This window comes from Haemaphysalis longicornis, unplaced genomic scaffold (assembly GCF_048455015.1).
Source record: "Haemaphysalis longicornis isolate Haplotype H1 unplaced genomic scaffold, Haemaphysalis longicornis Haplotype H1 scaffold_12, whole genome shotgun sequence".
NCBI lineage: Eukaryota > Metazoa > Arthropoda > Arachnida > Ixodida > Ixodidae > Haemaphysalis > Haemaphysalis longicornis.
Window position 1 is genome coordinate 88325135 of NW_027526225.1, and position 18900 is coordinate 88344034.

The 18900-nt window shown below is 46.3% G+C and overlaps 1 protein-coding gene across 2 annotated transcripts in view; it reads left to right on the forward strand.

Moving 5' to 3' along the window:
• Positions 1–9974: 9974 nt before the first annotated feature.
• Rhogap100f (Rho GTPase activating protein at 100F) overlaps positions 9975–18900 on the forward strand; it is a 114866-nt gene continuing 105940 nt past the window's right edge. For both annotated transcript variants that reach the window (XM_077693690.1, XM_077693691.1), the window contains exon 1: positions 9975–10138. The gene's annotated coding sequence lies outside the window, so the exon portion shown is untranslated. The remainder of the gene's footprint in view (positions 10139–18900) is intronic.

The window sequence follows — 18900 nt, forward strand, 5'->3', positions numbered from 1 at the left end:
TCCGTGTCCGACTGTAGTACCAGAAAAAAAAGATACTAAGGAGAAAGGATGATGATGTTCGAAGGCAAGTGCACAAATTAATTTGTCTCGTGACGTGACTAATTCGTGGTGCATTTCTTGGAAATGTTCGGCCATTCTACCATAAGTGGTCTATTAGGCCCAGAACGCGTAAACAGAAGAAGCACAATATTCACACAATTTATAACATGTTAAAAATCATATATATGCTGAGAAACGTACCAGCAGACGCCCCACACAGGGCCGGTGCTCTCACCGTCCTGCACCAGTGAGCTCGCAATTAAAGTTCTCTCTCATGACCAAACTTGTTTTCGTACATTTGTGAATTTCGTGATCAAAATAGGAACTCCTAGCATTTATAGTTGCAGAACTTTTCTATTAATCGTAGGCATTTATAACTTGGAGCAGGTAGGAGGAAGTTGCTTTCAGATTTGGTTTAATTTTTATCTAATCAGACGTATTTCTGCCTTGATAATTCCAGTTTCGTGCTTCAACGATGCAAGTGTTATTTACCCCGTTCCCCTTCCCTCAAAGTGTTCAACACACGATTTGATTTGATTGATTGATTGATTGATTGATTGATTGATTGATTGATTGATTGATTGATTGATTGATTGATTGATTGATTGATTGATTGATTGATTGATTGATTGATTGTAGTAACGCGCCGACGCAACGCAGGCGATGAGGCGCGCCGTAGTGGAGGGCTCCGGATTAATTTTGACCCTCCGGGGATCTTTAACGTGCGCCGAAATTCCGTACACACGGGTGTTTTTGCTTTTCGCCTCCATCAGAAAAGCGGCCGCCGCGGCCTGGAATCGAACCCGCGTCCTTGTGCTCAGCAGCACGACGCCTTAGCCACCGAGCCACCGCGGCGGGTGTTCAACACACGAAGTCGAGAAGCCTATTGATAGGAGAGCAATCGTAGTGACTTTATTTTCTGTAAAGCGGCCATCTGTAGAGCCTCAATGAGCCAACGGAAGTGTTCTCAAAAAGGACTATCAAGATCAGTTTTATCAGACGCCTACAGGAGAGACATGTGCACTCCTTGTGTATAGACGAAGGCCTATTATAGGAACTACAGCGACATTTACTTGTTCGTAGTGTACAGAGAATGAAATCAGCATGAAATTCAGAGTTTGTAGCATAAGGCGAAGCAGCGTAATAAATCTAGCGAGAAGCGTTAATTACCGCGGCCAACAAAAATGCCGTACAGGTGTGCACCGTAGCGCTTAACATTCCAGAGGGAAATTCCCCGATTTCTGTGCCTTTGTATGTACGCCATTCTGCGTAGCTATCAAGACTTCTTGATTTGTGGTGGTTAACTGAGCTATAATTGACAAAGTTATGAAGTACGCAAAAATAGATATTGAATTGGTGATCATTCAAAAATAAATATTTCGGTGTCCTTTTCAAAGCACATGGCTCCTAGCGGGTTAAGAAAGTAGGGGTGACGTTTGGGAGATCCGCATTAGACAAACACAAGAAAAAAATCAATATCAACATTACAAAACAAAACGGAGAATCTCGTCTTAATCCACTCTCCCTATTTTTTTTTCCCACGCCCACACGGAGGAGCTAATTTCTTTAATCAGTAAAGACAATATCAGTGATTCAAAGCGAAATTTATTCCTGCGTACGATCGTTCCCATCGTCACAGCTGAGCCCGGGCGGAGAGCGAGTTTGCAGATCGTGCACCATCACGTATCCGAAAAGGTGTGTTCCAGAGTAGCCTAACCTAACGTAACACTTTTTAGACGTAACGTATGTTTTTCAGTTTTTTTTTAAAGATTAAGTACATGGCTTGCACATGACGTCAGCACTCCCCTTTATGGTGCAGTGCACTCAGCTCTGCACCGTTGGAGATAACAGGAACCAGGTAATGTCACAGCCTTTCACTGTGCGCTCGGGGAAAAAACATGGCAGCTACAGTGACGTCAGGGCTTAAGACTCTCCTGAATATGGGGGATTACCCTTTTTTATCTTAACGTTCGAAGGAAAGTTCTCCCTCGATTGGCAGAGATGGTGGTGAGTCCGGGTGAAGATTCCCCCTAAATTAGTACAATAGTTATTCACTACTGACGTGTACCGTTTATTGTTTAGATGGGTTCTAAAATACCTTTTGAACGTGTTAAACTTGCTCAATCGTGAACTTGTATGCGCGAATCAAGCATCCGAGATGAATAACGCTCTTCCGGCGACTAGCGGAAAGCTCGCAGTTGCGCAGGCCTTGCCACCACTTTCTTGCGCTGATCTGGAATCCGGTCATTTTCTGCCGCTTTTTACCCCAAAGCTGTCTATGGCTAGGATCCAGCAGATCGTCTCTCGCGGCAGAGCGGTGTAGACAATCTCACGCGAGCGTAGCGCCACGTTGCGGCGCCCACTTAATTCCAGGGATCGTAAACTGCGTGCCAGACCTTAAGAGTGCGAAAAAATTATTTAAAAAAATATAAAAGAAGTCCTAGCACCTTCATAATTGAATGTAAAACGGCTTATGTTTCCACCAAAAAAAATGTCTTCCCAGCGATGCTCGTTCCAAGCTTGGTCTTTGTGAGATGGCTTTCCCACATTGATTGTGTTGCACAGGGAAGCACGTCCATCTTCGCAGGGATTGGATTGGAAGAAAACATCATTACAGAAAGTGGCTCCAACTCCTGTTTAATAGAAACTATCCCGAAACAGATTATATGGCAATTAGCCGCTAAGACGACTCTAACATTACGCCCAGTTTCGTCTACTTTTCGACATTACATAGTCCATAGTGAAGTTGTGAATATTGCGGAATTCTCGTCTGCTGCCAATAAATAGGCTTCAACGGGAGGGAGACAGGCCGCCCCACGTTTGTCCACTGGAATAAAACTAGTTCGTCAAAATTGCATTTAGGTAATTAATCAGGAAGTACGCTCAACCGGAAATTACGGACAAACGTGTTTTACTTCGTGCCCTTCTTGGACTACGACCCGGTCAAAGCATGCTGTCGCTCACGTTGAGGCTCGGCACCACAGCTTTGCTGGTCATTCTTCTTCACAGAGTGGAAAAAAAAGAGATATTGCTTCTTTTTAAATCTCAAAGTTTACAACATCTTCCCGAAGGGAACGCTGAGTAGATGCGGTGCATCGCGGGGTTCACCTACATTTCCCCCAAATTCGACTGCGAACACAACGGTTGCTTCCATCACCCTTCATCGGAAGAACGGAGTGAAGTGGAGTCAACCGCAGCAAGCGCTGAACTGAACGCGCGCAGCGCGCTACCCGATTTACATTCAAGGTTAAAGGAGAGGAGACGAGAGGAGGACAGATGCGCAAGCGCCGAGCATGCGCCGCGAAAGAAGAAGCGAGAACGCGGGAGAAGCGAAAGCGAAGTGCACGCAGCTGGTACGAGAGAAGAAGTGGCGGGAGTATCGCGCAGCTGTGGGAGAGAGGGAAGGAGGAGAGTTGCGCATGCGCAGTGTGAGGGCGGACGCCGTCGCGGTAGCATTTCGGCTGGCGTACCCGCAAATTTTCCCATTTTTTCGCAGGGCTACCATGGTTGCCAGACCAGGACTGCCCTCTTTTGATTAGCTCGCATCATCCGTAAAGGCCGCGGATCTGTCAGCCCGCTCTGGTTACAAACCCCTGCCCGCTCGCGCCGTGGGCTCGGGTTCGAGCCTGTTTTTTTTCGCTTCGTCCCCATGGTTGCCAGACCAGGACTACTGCCCTCCCCTTTACGGACTGCCTTTACGGGCCCCATACGTTTGTAGTACCTCCCGTGGGGACGAAGCGAAAAAAAAAGCCAGGCTCGAGCCCGAGCCCACGGCGCGAACGAGCAGGGGTTTGTTACCAGAGCGGGCTGACAGATCCGCGGCCTTTACGGATGATGCGAGCTAATCAAAAGAGGGCAGTCCTGGTCTGGCAACCACGGTAGCCCCGCGAAAAAATGGCGGGAAAATTTGTGGGTACGCCAGCCGAAATGCTATCGCCGTCGCGGGACATGCCCAGACTATAAGATGCTCCGCATCTAAAAGGCACTGGATTCTGTTACCCGGTGCTTTTACCTAATTAACCCGCCACGGAGCACATACCCCATGCTATTAGCCTGCTTTTATGCGCACTTCCGGTAGCTTACAGGCGTCGTACTTACGTAATCTGTTCTCCGTAGACGCCGGTACTTTTCGTCGGAGAACAGTGGTGCCTGGAACACGCATACGTGCTAGCGCGTTTGTCTGCGCTAATCCAGTTTTTACGGTATTTTATCGTACACCTTGACTCAAGACATGCGCGTATTTGGAGGCTTCTGAGATTAGCAGCTCCTTTACTAGTCGGCAGTGCGAAGTGCGGATACCGATGCTCTTCGCCAAATGGAGATTGTACCGCTTTTTTATTGCCTCTCCCCCCCATCCAAGCAAAAATGACTGAATTACGCAAGCAGATTACAAAAATCGGACAAGCTTAAGCAAGCTAACGGAGACCGGTAGGCACAGCGTGGGTTGACCTAGCCGACTTTCTATACGACGTTCTTCTGTGCCACAACGCTTCTCGCCAGCTTCTAACTGACCGCAGCCATAACTTTTCAAGTGTTGTCGACAATTACCTGCGCTCTTTCTCTGCGGAACATGAGCTTGCCAAAGCCTGTCACCCGCGGACTAATGGGCTAACTGTTAGCCAACCAGACTGACAGACTTGCTGTCCATGCCACGTATCCGTTGACCACCACGATTGGGACCTCGCGTTACCCTATTACCCGGTGTCACTTCAGCCTCTAATAACACTTCCCGCCGTGACACATCCGGTGTCTCACTATTTTAAGTGCAGAGCGCTTTAGGGGCTCGCCTTGTCGTCGTAGCTCGCTCGCTTGGCCCAAGTAGAGCCCCACGGCGTATTGTCGTAGCGGCGTCACACAGAGGATTCTAAAACCAAGCGGTTTAAATAGTCATAAGGGTTCGAAACTCGTGAACCGCTGGCGCTTGTCATACCCCGTTGTTTAGCGCAGAGAAAACTGCAGGTACATTCGAGGCAAAATATACGTAACTAACCCGCAGCGTCTGCGTTCATTTAGTTAGGAACGCTCGTTGGGTTGGTTTTGACGAGAGTAAGCGAAAAAAAAAGTGCAGTGTAACGCCGGCACGTACGGGAGGAAAAGCAAGCACAAAAAGAACAGGACTCCCGCTGGCGCAGTTTCAAGCAGGAGGCGCGCGAGCAATTTTAGGGGCCTTAGCGAAGGCGGGTAATTTGAGTTGCATTGGGTGGTAGCAGTGAGCGTATAACGGCGCTGCAGCCCATTATGGCGAATCGCTGCTCTGCACTTCCGACAGCTTTCACATTGAGTGTAACGGCTTTAATTTTTTATCTACTGTTTGATCGAGAGCTGGCTTTGATTTGGACGCAATTTCCTGCCTCATCGCCGGGATTCGCCCGCGAATTTCTATTCCTCGGGCCGATCGAGCTAGACAACTGGCTCGCGGTCACCGTATTGCATCGCAGCTATCCCAGAAAGCTCGCCATCGTCAACGTAATTGCATGATCCACCCTCATCCGGGCTTGCTCGTCCTGTACTCATCCCCTTCTCGCTGTGTGAACCTCTTCAAAAAATTTAGTGCCCTTCAACTCTGTGAAAAGAAAAGACCAGAAAAGCTGGGCGAAGTCTAAGGAGTTCACGAAACAAAACACATTTATATGTAATTGGCGATCGAGCATACTTACTAGCAAACTAGGTGAAGGAAACTTCGGATGACTGCGGTTTTATCCTAGTGAAAAAAACGGTAAGGGGGGTGGGGCTGTTCATCCTCCCACCCCCTTCACGCGAAGCGCGTGCATTGACAGCAGACGCGAATTCCAGAATATTTAGAACTTGAATGTGAACTACGTAACAGCGAAAAGTAAACGAAACAAGGTGTACTAATAGTACACCAATCCGGCTTTACTGTACTATTAGAGACGGCTGTAATACATGATTTAAAACCGTTTTTTGTAGCCATACTCCCTCCGTAGACGGCCAAGTGTTGGCAGTAGCCCAGAATTTTGTATTGCTCAGTACTTCACTGTGGATCAATTAAAAGTAAATGAAATTCGGCGCATTAATAGAGTCGATCTATTGGCCGATTTCGGTATGTTTTTTTTTTCACGATATAACCTCGTTGGCAGACCGATCGATGACCTCCAGCGATGACATTCCAAGAAGATACACGGATGTCCTCGCCCATTACCGACTGCAGCGCCGCATTTACCCCCCACCGCACCCCAAGATGACCACAGAGGACGCCATTACCCTCAGACAGCTGCAAGCTAACACCTACCCCCACGGAACACTATTCCATGCCATCTACCCAACAACATACACACTTGTCAACACTGCCCCACAGTGTGGGGCAGTGTTGACAAGTAAGTGTGTATGTTGTATGTGTGTAAGTGTGTACCCAACACTCTCTACCATATGGTCTGGGAGTGCCGACAATCACCATCATTAACCCCCCTGCCAAACACAACCCTGGAGCAGTGGGAGGACCACCTGACCAGCTCACGCCCTCAAGACCAGCAACGACTGGCGGACAGGGCCCGCCGGGCAGCCAAGGACCAAGACTTCCTGGGCTAAAGAGGCCTCCGACAACGGAACCCATACAGTTGAACAAATGCTTATTCCTCTTCCTCAAGATGTATCATTGAGAGCTACAGGGCATTCACCAGAAAGTTGGCTTCGCCACAAGATTAAATTTTATCGACGCGACTTCTTTCTGCACACCTTGTCGACGCACGCGTAATTTTGGTCAGAACCTATCTTATAACAGCTCCGCTGTAAAGACTGAGTCCACCCTACTCTGGACCGTACACGGTTTTCCACCACGTCACAAATGTTACCCAGCAGATAGCTTTCGTTGTCTGTCCTTCTTTCTCATCCTCTACTTTCCCGCCAACCAGTATTGTACAGGTCGCTCGTCTCAATATCAGTTACCCCGACTCTGTCGGGGCAACTGAAAACGATGCGATGCTCTTTTTTTTTTATTCCGCAGGGTTTCATATTACGGCGCTCTTCCTGTTAAATAGTGGGGCCGAAGACGACCGATGACATGCCGCTGGGGGAACACGCCAAGAACGAGTACTCTCAACTCTGGACTCGTGCTTCTCTAAACTTAAACATCTCGTTTTCCTCATCTAACTGGTTTCCAAGAACAAAACGAATCCTTCTTAGCCAATCCCGCTACGTGGGTGTGCGCCAATTTGTGCCCCACAACTCATCCACGGCAGTGGCTCAGTGGCCAAGGCGTGTGCTGCTGAGCACAAGGACGCGTTTTCGATCCGGGTCTCCAGGTTGTGCTGAGGGGTGTGCCGATAACGTCACACCTTTATTTTTTCATGGAGGCGAAAAGCGAAAACGCCTGTGTGTCGAGATTTCGCAGCACGTTAAAGATTCCCAGGTTGTGGAAATTAATCCGGAGCCCTCCACGACGGCGCGTCTCAGAGCCCAAGTGTAGCTTTCGGCGCATTAAGCCTCAAAAGTTTAAATTCATTAATACGCCTCCGAACTGATCGCGGCTTATACAAGTAATTGGAACAAGGTTTTGTATATATCACAAAATATTTGTCTTACTGGCTTTATGAGAGCCATTGCCGGTTTTCGGAATGATTTTTATATAGGGGGAAGGGGGGGGGGGGGGGGGGGACTACTTTAAACGCACACCTTCTTTGCAACCAGGTAACTTCCGGAAGAAGAAATTCCTGTAAATTTCCGACACCGTGTTCCAATTACTTTGACGGCACCTGTAGATACTTGTAAACAGACTTCTCTCTGTCGCGTAACGATATTCCTACCTTGTGGCGATGCGGTGCGATAGGAGATCTTGGATGTGATTACACGTGTCTTGACTTTATGTGACGTCGTATAAACTAACGCACCAACAACGACCAAGTGTTTGCTATCGCAAACTCATTCTCTATTACTGTATCCGGCTGAGAATCTCTTGATCCCAAGTTTGAATTCGCGCAGAAGTGAATTGTGCTCTTTTAACATTGTGTCGAATGCTAGCTCGTGGAAGTATGAACCATCTATTGTGCATCGGAAGCGCGTGTATGAACAATTTGATTTAAAGCACGATCTGCTGGGCGCGCGCTACTACTACACACAAGCGTACACGCCCGCCCGCCCGCCCGCCCGCATGCATGCAAAAAAAGAAAGCACGCGAACGTTGGTTAACGAATTTATTTGAATCGTAACATTTAAGTTATTATCGTTTTTGTGTGTCTTTTACTTGAATTGCGGTATGTTTTATGTGGAGAGAAAAATCATTCTTTTTAACGGTCATTCGTTTTCTCGGGTCGTGCTTTTTTTTTATTTTTTGCTCCTTCAAGTTGGCTTAGCCCCACTATGAGTCTTTATACGGCAAAGCACGCTTTGGCGGAACTTACCCGCTGTTTTTTTTCTAAATAATTTTTTATTATTTTTTTCCTCCTCTTCTAGTGTTCGTATAAATTTGATGTTATAACTGTGATCTTATCAAATCTCCTCTCCGGTATTTCTTTATTTTAATGGCCGAATTTTTTCGGAAGAGAGAAAAATAATACTTTTTAATGATCATTCGCTTTCCCTCATTGTTTGAACGTTGGCTTTTCCCCACTGACACGCTTAATGCGGCAAAGCACGCTTTCGTTGCGAAAGTTGGCTTTGCCTCACTAGAAGCCTTAATGCAGCGAAGCACGCTTTTCCGGAGCCTCGTTTCTCGTGTTGTCACTGTCATTTCTTTCTTCTTCAATGTCTCTCCCTTCCTCTTGTAGTAGCCACATTATTGTGATGTCATCTTCGTTGACACACTCATTCATCTATTCTTGTATTAACAATCACAGAAGTACCCATTAAATTTCCCGAGGCCCAGGTGAATTACGTCACACCAGTCTTCTGAACCGGTAAATAACGGGAATTATTACGCTAGCGTTGGGACTTGTAGACGGACATTGAGCGACTTCTCGAAACGTTATCGCAGTAAAATTTGTAGAGTTTTTTATTTTAATGCTACGGCTTGTTTTTCAGTTACGTGCGCAATCGTCTGTTTTCCGCGGGTTGTAATATTATTTCAAACCTTTCACTCTCGAGGTAATGCTCGTTTTGGTTCGTGACAAGATCATCTTAATTACAGGAGCTACGATGAGGTCTCGAGCAAAATATTGTACCTCCCCGAATTTTTTAATGCAACAGGCTTTTGCCACTTGTAATTGTTTTCACTGCCACACGTAGAAAAATTCGAAAGTGTTCTACGTCACGTACCCATATCGTTCACTTTGCAGACGCCCGGTCGGGGAAACTTGTCTGAAGCGTGCGGTAAAAAAAAAAAGCTTACGTCGTTACGTTGAGGGGCTTGAGGGGCGCCTCCCATTCGCATTGTACCGGGGAATTCCTTCGGTGCGCTTTAGTTCCAGTGTTGCTGTTGCCCGCATCAAGTTGGACTAATTTTCGTTTTGTGTGCGGCACTTGCCCCGAAAAATTTATGTATTACTTGGTAACACTGTCAAAAATTGAAACATACGTGGCTAAGAACTGTAATGGAGCAAATAAATTTATTATATTCGTCGACCTTTGCGGTATGCGCGGGCAAGCAAGACTGGCGTTGGGAAATCCTATAATCGAGCACAGCGGATGTGACGCTCCGCTAGGGTCACCTGCAGACGAGTATGGGCATCTTCGGTTAACCAGTCCTGAATAGACCGCGGGCAATCCGAGGACTGCCCTCGGACTGGCGACTCCGTAGGAGCACATGAGAAAATTGAGCGTCGGATCGAGTCCCGGGTATTCCGCGGGCGGTCCGGGAGTGATAATCAAGGATGCCCAATGCAGACGACACTACATGTGACGTCACGCTCGCTGTAAATTCCTCCCTCCCCGCTTGAGGCAGACGATCCACCACCTCTGAAGCGCGCAATCGAACGCCACCTACGTCACAATAGCGCCGCGTCTCGTCGGCGCAGCGGGAAGAGTAGAGCGCGAAGCGGGCGAAACGGAACGCGCCCGGGCGCTCCGCGGAAGGCCGTTCCGCCAGCCATGGCGTCGGGACGCTAGACGCTGTGGACCTCGGCGGATTTTTCGCGCGTCCCCGGCGCTTGGAGCGGCACCGGGCGATGGGGCTGGGCTGGGAGAGCGCCTCAGCTGAACCGGGAACCAGGTGGGTGCTCGTTTCTCTGCAACCTTCGGCCACCCGGCCGTCGGGAAGGCCGGGGAAAAACGGGGATTTCGCTTCCCGGCGAGCCATTAAAGTGGAAATCGTGCCCCTCGACGCGGTTTCGACGTCGGGCCGCGACAGCGCGCAAGGAGGAGGCGGTGGAGGGGGAAGGAGAGGGGCAGGGAGAAAGAGGAGGGGATAAAAAATAACTCATGGTTAGTGAGAGCGGAGTGGGCTTGTTCGAACTGGTGAGCCAGGTTTGACGGGGAAGGGGGCGGGTTCCTCTATGTATGTGTGTGTGTGCGCGCGCGTTCGGGTGAGCTTCGGCGCCGGGGGAAGGCGTGGATTACCGAAAGGCCTCGCTCCCCGCTCGTATCCCAGCCGCCGGGTCCCTCGCTCTAGAGCGGCCAATTTCAACGCACGGGCGCGTTCTTTTGCACGGAAACTACCGAGTATTATTTCGTTTCATGTTTGCACACCTTCTCGGCGGAGGAGAACGCGGCGCTGCGTGAAGCTAAGATGGACGAAGCCGCCACCGACACCGTATTTCTGCTGACCCGAACGCCACTTTCGCCATCCGCTTTACTCCGAGTGCGGTGCCCGCTTTCGAATCCGTGCGATTAGTTGCGGGGAACCAACTGTCGGCTGAAATAACTTCGGAATGTGCGCTTTGATCATTACACTGCTTAAGTGAAAGTAGCCGAAGGAAGCAGACATTTCGGGTTCAAAATCCAGCTTTTTTTTCGCCTCCACGGTGATTCGTGGGCCTCACCCAAGGCGAGTGCAGAGGCTTGGCGCCTCGATTAAGCGCATAGAAAAAGTGCGCCGGGAGGCGTGCTGGTGGTTGCAGGGGTGAGGGGGGTTGCAAGGGCGAGGGGGCGGAGGCGCGAAAGCTTGTGAAGGGAAGAATAATGTCGACCCGGCCCTACGAGCTTGTCGAACACGGCTCCACTGATACGTGCCCGCGCTTGTTTTCGAGATAAGCAGCGTTTGTCCCCGTGCATCGCACCTTCGTGTTTATCCTGCTTTCGCTCTCATCTGCCGCCAACGAGGCATTCGGCTGCTCTGATTAGGACGCAACCGAGAGCAATTAGCGTTAAACCGAGAGCCGAGGGTGCGCCGAAAACAATTATCGAACGAAACGGTATTTTGACGGTGCGTCCGCACGGGGTCCTCTAGGTGGCGCGAGGACATCGCGCGCGTGGGTCTTTTCAGGTTCGTCCTGCTATGGCACAGAGACAGAGAGTAAAAAAAAAAACATACCGCATTTTCGCGCGTATAACCCGCCTTTGCATATAGCACCCCCGCTTTCCGTCGACAGATAAAAATATATATATCCCCGCGTATCGGACCAAAGCTACTAACACAAGCAACATTTGTGTATGCAAAAGAACTTACCAAGCTGACTACGTAACTAGATGACTTGCCGCATACGTTTTTCATGTTGGTATATTGTTGAGCCGTGTGTGCAAAATAAGCACCGTCAATGGAATAACAGTGGCTTAGTCGCTATTGCTGCTGTAGGGGGCATCACCGCCCAACGCGCGTTGCGGTGAAGCTCCACCAAAGGAAATACCTGGCATATAACCCGCACCTCTACTTCACCCGATATTTTCGCGTTTTTGGTGCGGGTTATAGTCGCGAAATTATAGTACTTGACATTTAAGATTCCCGCAGGTGTGTACGATATCATGTCTTTCTTAAGCCTTTCAGCCCTGAATTTTTTCTCCCATAGAAAATTTTTTTCTGCATGTTTTCTTTACTATTTGGACCCTTTAAACTTACAAACAAAAAATTGAGCTTGTGATGCAAGTAACTAGCGATTTACAAGGATGACATCTATTTAGGCCGTCAGGCAATTAAAATTTAAATTTGCAGCAGAAATATTTTTTTCTTGTTTTTCTAAAATTTAGAAAGCAGCGGGCCCACATACGAAAAAATAGAACTGGTAGTGCAAGTATTTTTCGATTTACAGCCATGCCATCTAACTGGGATTTCGGTTCTTCGGGCCGTCCTGACGTCAGTTTGGCCTTCAGTGCTATGCCTTCCTCTTTCTAGCCTTAAGTTTTAGCAACAAACGAACAATGGTGACATCTATCAACAGAGGCATCCTTGAAGAACTATTTCCCAGAAAACTAGCTCTTTTCGAGTTGTTCTCAAATGTAGAACGCCAGGGCCGAAAGGGTTAATGTTTAACTCTGAAGAAGCTGTGGTTTTTTTAAGGTGCTTTCGTACCCGGTCATGTACGGTAAACCCTCGTTGTAAGTTGTTACCAAATCGCTTCATTTTAAATCTCGCCTCATACGAAGTGTTTCGTAGTCCCCACATCGGTGCGTTGCGAACAAATTGTCCCCAATTTAAACAAAAAATCGCTTATAACAAAACCACCTTCCTCTGCTAACGACTTTGTTATGGCGGGGGATTATTTGCACGTGTAAAATTTCGAACTTACGTCTGTTTGTTGAGGGAGGTCGTAAGACCCCCAGGAGATGAAGGAACGTAGGAAATAGGAAACGCCATATTAAACAAAAAAAGGACTTGTGGCGTTTTTCGCTGAGTAAATACAGTCAAAGGACTCGTAGTACAGCGATCTGTGAGTTGAAAAAAAGAAAAAAAACGGCGGGAGAATTGTAGCCAACCCTACCGGTAGCTCTTGATGTGATATATACTATACATTATTTTTCTATACGTTTCCAGGCTTAGTTCAACCGCTGACATGTTTTCCTTTTTTTTTTTGCTTAAGGGGGGGGGGGGGGAGGTTAATATTACACATTGAGAAAAAGCATGTTTTTTCAAGCTGAGTACAGTCGGTGAACGCGATTTCTACTGCAACTGGCTATACCCGAGCAGTGCTGACGGGTAATCTTCAAAGAAGTGTTGGGGACTTAAGTAATCGGCGTAGGCTTCAGAGCCGTGCACTAATTTCCTCGAAATTATTTAAAGCCAACACCGCAGAAGGTCGCAAGTACAAAAAAAAAACAATGTTTTGGACAACCGTGTTTTACCGACTGAACATCGCTCAACTGACTTAAAAAAAAAGCATCATTGTTGAATTATCAACGCCATACATCATCGCTAATATTTTTTTGCGAGACCGAGTGAGTGCCTTGGGTCCGGCAACCTGGCTTCCTTTATTCAAGTTGACCATGTAGAGCTTAGGGTCAAAGACAATTTCGTTTAAAACCATTGCACACTGGTCAATTCGCTTTATTGTCTACATTAGATGAATGATTATAGATAAGGGCTGCAGCATGATGTACTTTGCAAGAACGGCGGCCGTAAAGAACTGCAAATGCATATCATCAACCGCCTATTAATTAAAAAAAAAAACATTCGTCTAGCCCACTGCTAGACGAATGCCTCCTCTAGCAACTTCACGTGTCGCGAGTTTTTCGGAGTCCATTTCTTGCTCCCTCATCTTTCTTGCTTCATCTCTCTATCTAGCCCACTGTGCTCCCTTATTACGTTTAATGTCCCTTGGTGGCCAATCCGTTAACTGGATCCGTCAATGACATTACGCCACCTCCCCAACCACACGTGTTTCCCATAATTTCAGCTAGGAGGTGTTCGATGTGAGTTTGTTCTCTAGTCGACAGGCCCTATTCTTATCCCTATGATGTCACTTCTAGCATTTTTTCTTTCATGGCTGGTTGGTCCGACATACCTAAGTGTTCCTTCAAGGCGCTTAGTAAGGCTGAAAGCTCCCGAACCGTATTTAATCGCCGGATTTACAAATTGATTGTGACCTAAATAGCTCCCAGTCTTTCCCAATACTTACCAAATGCAGCCCAGCCCGTAGTTACTCCGCGTTAAATTTCTTTCTCTTTATTTAAACCAGCACTAAGGACTTGCCAAAAGATATCACGATCATCTACGTCTTTTATAATTTTATCAGCCTCCGCGAACGGGTGTCTCTTTGCGTCATTGTTTACCATTACTTTCGATTTATTTGTGTAAATCCTGACTGGACTAACGCAATAACACGATCTCATGCGCAGAGCTGAGCGGCCCCAGCTGCCAAGTATTTGCCATTCATTTTTTACCCTGACTTTTTTTAATTAAGTTACCTAAACCCCCCAACTGCGCCTGTTTAATAGTGTTTTCTCAATTTTCGCATATTGTAGGATTGAATGTCCGCAATCTACTTTTGTTAACTAATTTGAAAAACTGGGCCCAATAATGTTCATCCCTTGGCACTTGATACTGCCATATGTCTGTGTTTTTCAGTGAGGCCCTTTGTGATCTGGTATAATTTACAAGGCTCGTTTTTGGGTTTGGGTTCTCTTTATCCTATGGCTACTGCTCATTCACTGATTACCTTAGCTGAGGATCAGTCAGGAGGTTTGTGCCACTGCGAATATGTTCTGAAGCAGCTACTTACTGCTCGAATTCATCCGTATATATATATATATATATATATATATATATATATATATATATATATATATATATATATATATATATATATATATATAGTCTGAAAAGATAAAAACTCACACAGAGCGCGAAAAAAATAAGGTTAGTAGAGACAGAGACAAACGAGAAAGACGTAAAAAATAGAAATAAGTTTACTGACGTTTCGGAGAGAGGACTCCCTTTATATATATATATATATCTATATATATATATATATATATATATATATATATATATATATATATATATATATATATATATATATATATATATATTGTGATATTGTGGGCATTGGGGGTGTACTGTTGTGATATTTATGCGTGGAAGCGACATGACCATTGTTATATCCAGTGTGGAACACGGCGGGTCAATCCCTCTGTTCCTTCTACCCATCCAAACCCATCGCCACTGTCATCTGTGTATAACCATCATCATCCCCGGACAGTTCTGTCTTTCGGTGGCCTGTGCTCGGGAGCCTAATTAAAAGTGGTCCTTCAGCAATATATATATATATATATATATATATATATATATATATATATATATATATATATATATATATATATATATATATATATATATATATATATATATATATATATATATATATATATATATATATATATATATATATATATATATAGAACAAACTCTTCCCCGCAGAAAAAAAGCAGTGAGATCTGCAGGCGTGTTTCTACTGACATCCTAATCTACAAAGAGGGCAGAAAATGTCGTGCTGTGCTGTAATTGTTGCCGCGGGGCACGAGAAAATGCACGAGAAGCTGTGTGGGCGTGATGAACACTCAAGTTTCGCAAGCGCTCTGTCTTACAAAAGGACGAGAGAACTCGGGGGAATGCCCGGCGAGACGTGGTCCGCTGTTCGCGCAAATGCCAGGCTTCCTTTTTATGTCTTTTTGCGTGCCTTTCTCGTTGTTTCTTTTTACCGTTTCATGCACTACTAATCCGTTGTTAACTTAATCTAGTTCAGGAGGCCAAACTGGTGGTAGCAGCATGCAGGGCGGCGTTCAGTCTAATGATTTTTTAAAGCGAAAGCTTTCTTAGTTGGACCGATGGGGTCCTGTCAGAAAACTGACGCATTTCCCCATGAACTCGTTGTGGACCAAAAAGCTCTGATAAGATCTTTGGACACACGGCGTGTGCGTGAAACCGGGCTCCCATTGTGTCAAAACGGTTACTCGAAAATCACGGAAAGGGAATGTTTCCAGATAAGACAATACACGCATACCTTGATCTCGTAAACCACGTATCGGCATACATTTATATCGTTCGTGGGTGCGTTCACTTAGTGCGCGAAAAATTGTCGCATGGGTTTGTTCCTAGTTTGCGATTTGGGTCTTTGGAGGTTTGACGATCGATTGAACGCACTTTCAGCGATGGTTGGATGCTCTTTTAGTGATGGTTTTGACGCACCTTTGGCGCTCTTTTGATTCTAGAATGCTTTCACGCTTCTCTTAACTTTTTATGGTAATCTTTTTCTTTATCCTTGCGCGTGTGAGGTACATACCTGGAAGTTACACCATCGCTAGCGTAGCTCGGGCACCAGGTGGGTGGTTTGTCTGGGCAGTTACGCCAGGCACATGTGCATGGTTGTTCGTCGTCGTCGTCGTCGTCATAATCATCATCATCATCATCATCGGAAGCAGCAGCATCATCCTGTCTACGCCCACTGCAAGGCAAATGCCTCTCCCATTAATCTCCAATTACCCCGGTCCTTTGCTAACTGCGACCAATTTATCCCCGCAAACTTCTTGATCTCATCTGCCCATCTAACTTTCTGCCGCCCCCTGCAACGCTTGCCTTCTCTAGGGATCCACTCTGTTACCCTTAATGACCAGCGGTTATCTTGCCTTCGCATTACATGCCCTGCCCACGTCCATTTCTTCTTCTTCTTAATTTCTACTAATATGTCCTTAACACGCGTTTGTTCAGGGTTGTTCGTTTTCGGGTAAGGTTGTACTTGATTTTTCACCCCGAACATATTTCCGGAGAAGCGGCTGAAACCTGATTTATCGCCGAATCGACTTTTTCACACTAGTGACCTGCACAATCGTGTGCCGACTGTCCGCCGCTCTCAACCAGTACTTGGTAGAAGCAAGCCGCACAGACACAGCGTTCGTACTCATTGAGTATTGGCAGGACTCTGCCGCTCGCTACTGCAGGCTGGAAAATGCTGCACTGACATTGTTGGGTCTTGCTAACGAAAGCTGTGACATCGAGATAACTTTATCCCGGGCGAGATACATTCAACGATCGGAGAGGTCTTCAATGGAGACAGACATGTTGCGCAAGCAGATGACAATGTATGTAAGCGCAGATGAGCAAAAAACCGATGATCCGCGTTTCGTGAATGAAATGTTTCATTTACTGGAGGTTGTCAATGCTCTTTACTGTAATCTTTACGGATTGATTTCAAACAAACGCCAAGATTCGGAGTGTATATGCTAGACAACCCTGGTGTCCCCCCCCCCCCTTCCCCTATTACCGGCTTGAGTCAAATACAAATTTTAACACGTTAAGGGGCTCGTGATACCTTATGACAAAATAAACTGAGTGTATTACTTGGTACGTCTCTAGATTAACCAGAAAAAAACCCGAACTTCTGAATCCGTTAACAAAAATTAAGAAAAAAATTAAGAAAAAAATTTACGAAATAAATAAATAAATAAACAAACAAACAAATAAATAAATAAAACTCACAACCTAGCTGTTTGCTTTTCTTTTGCTTCGCTGCTGTTCATATCGGTGTTCTTTCAGAGGTGTTTCAGGGCATTCTTTGATGCCTGGTGCCGTTTCGAACTCCTTCGGATATACACTGCTCTGAATGGCAGAATTCACTAATACATCACCGGAACGTTCCGCAAAGCAGGCCTCTTGTGGGGCAATGTTTTGACTTAGGAGGGTGATGATTTTAAGGCTTTCTTCCCGTCAAGAGCAAGAAGTTGCTTTTTTGAAGCGAAGCACCTCAGGGGATTGGGCTGTCTTCGTCTTTTGTCGTGGTCTCGTGTCATCACGGCAAATCAAGTTGACAAACGATTGTAAAAAAACAAGTTTATAATGAATAAAACTGGTTAAAAAAAACTAACATGATTTAAGCTAATTTAAAATACAGAAATAATCAGGACTCAATTGCAATATTAACAGAAATTTGGTACATTCCGTCTTGAAATTGGTTTCAAAACGCCAGGTTTTTCCTTGAAAGCATACTTCTTAGCCTGCTGCGGCGTGTGACAAGAAGACAACTTACGGCTGGTCTGTCTGTCATTTAAATGCTCAAATCCGGTTCAACGCGAGAGAGGGCGCCACCGCCTTAGCAAGTGCGCGATTGCTCCTCCCACCGGCGCCCAATCAGCGCGCGCCGTGTGGCAAGAGAGACTTACAATCTGTAAATACACTTATACACTGCTTGCTTATCCCTTCCCCAGGTTTCACGCCAGTAAGAATGGCCCGGGATTTCTTTTTGCTCGGCGGTTAGTCTAGTGGTAAAGCCCAATTTCTGGCCACCGTATCTGGCCACCGTAACTTTTCCTAGGCGCAACCGAATATACAGGGTACTAAAATTAAGTCGACAGGTTGTTTTAAAATTAGGCGCTTAGTGTTACGAGAAGACCACCTCTACAGTGACGTTTTGCGCCCAGGGGGACACATTATTAGGTGGTAATTATTGATGTCGGTGGCCTAATTAACTAAAATTTCGTAATAAACTTTTTAGTGGCTGCAGTAAGTTGGCATGCTTCTATTGAATAGTTAGACGCAATCGGGTTTCGACGCAGTTTCATTTGGAAGAATTCTTTTAGCGAATCCATACTCCGAGATATCGAACTGCGAAGTTTTATTGCCGTTCGCATGATTACACATGCCAGACACTGAATACCACCGCAAAGCTCCTCCCTTTTGTTCTGTGTTTCGATAGCGGTTCCGAGTACTGCAGATTCCAATAACGCCAGCCAAGACTGAAAGGGTGCCTGTTATCAATTTTTCCTGTGCCTCCACCGCGTTCTTAAACTAAACCCAGTAACACAGCAGGCTTGTTCCGGGTTCCCATGTTCTCTTCATTTCCTTTGTATTGTCCCTTTCCATACGCCTGTGCGGTTCAAATTTCCAATCAGTACAAGCTCCAAGCCATCCCCGTTCTTTCCGCACAGCCTTCTTTACCCACCACTTCCTTTGTAGAGATAAGTACGATAAAAAAATTTCACCGTCTTCCCGTAGGGAAGATGGTGAGTAGTATGGGAAGCAACCATGGGGTCGACTCAAGTTCCCATTAGTTTTCAGTTCGATCGTGGCGTTGCGGGAGGAGAATGAGGGGAGCGGAGCGCGCGCGCGCGTCA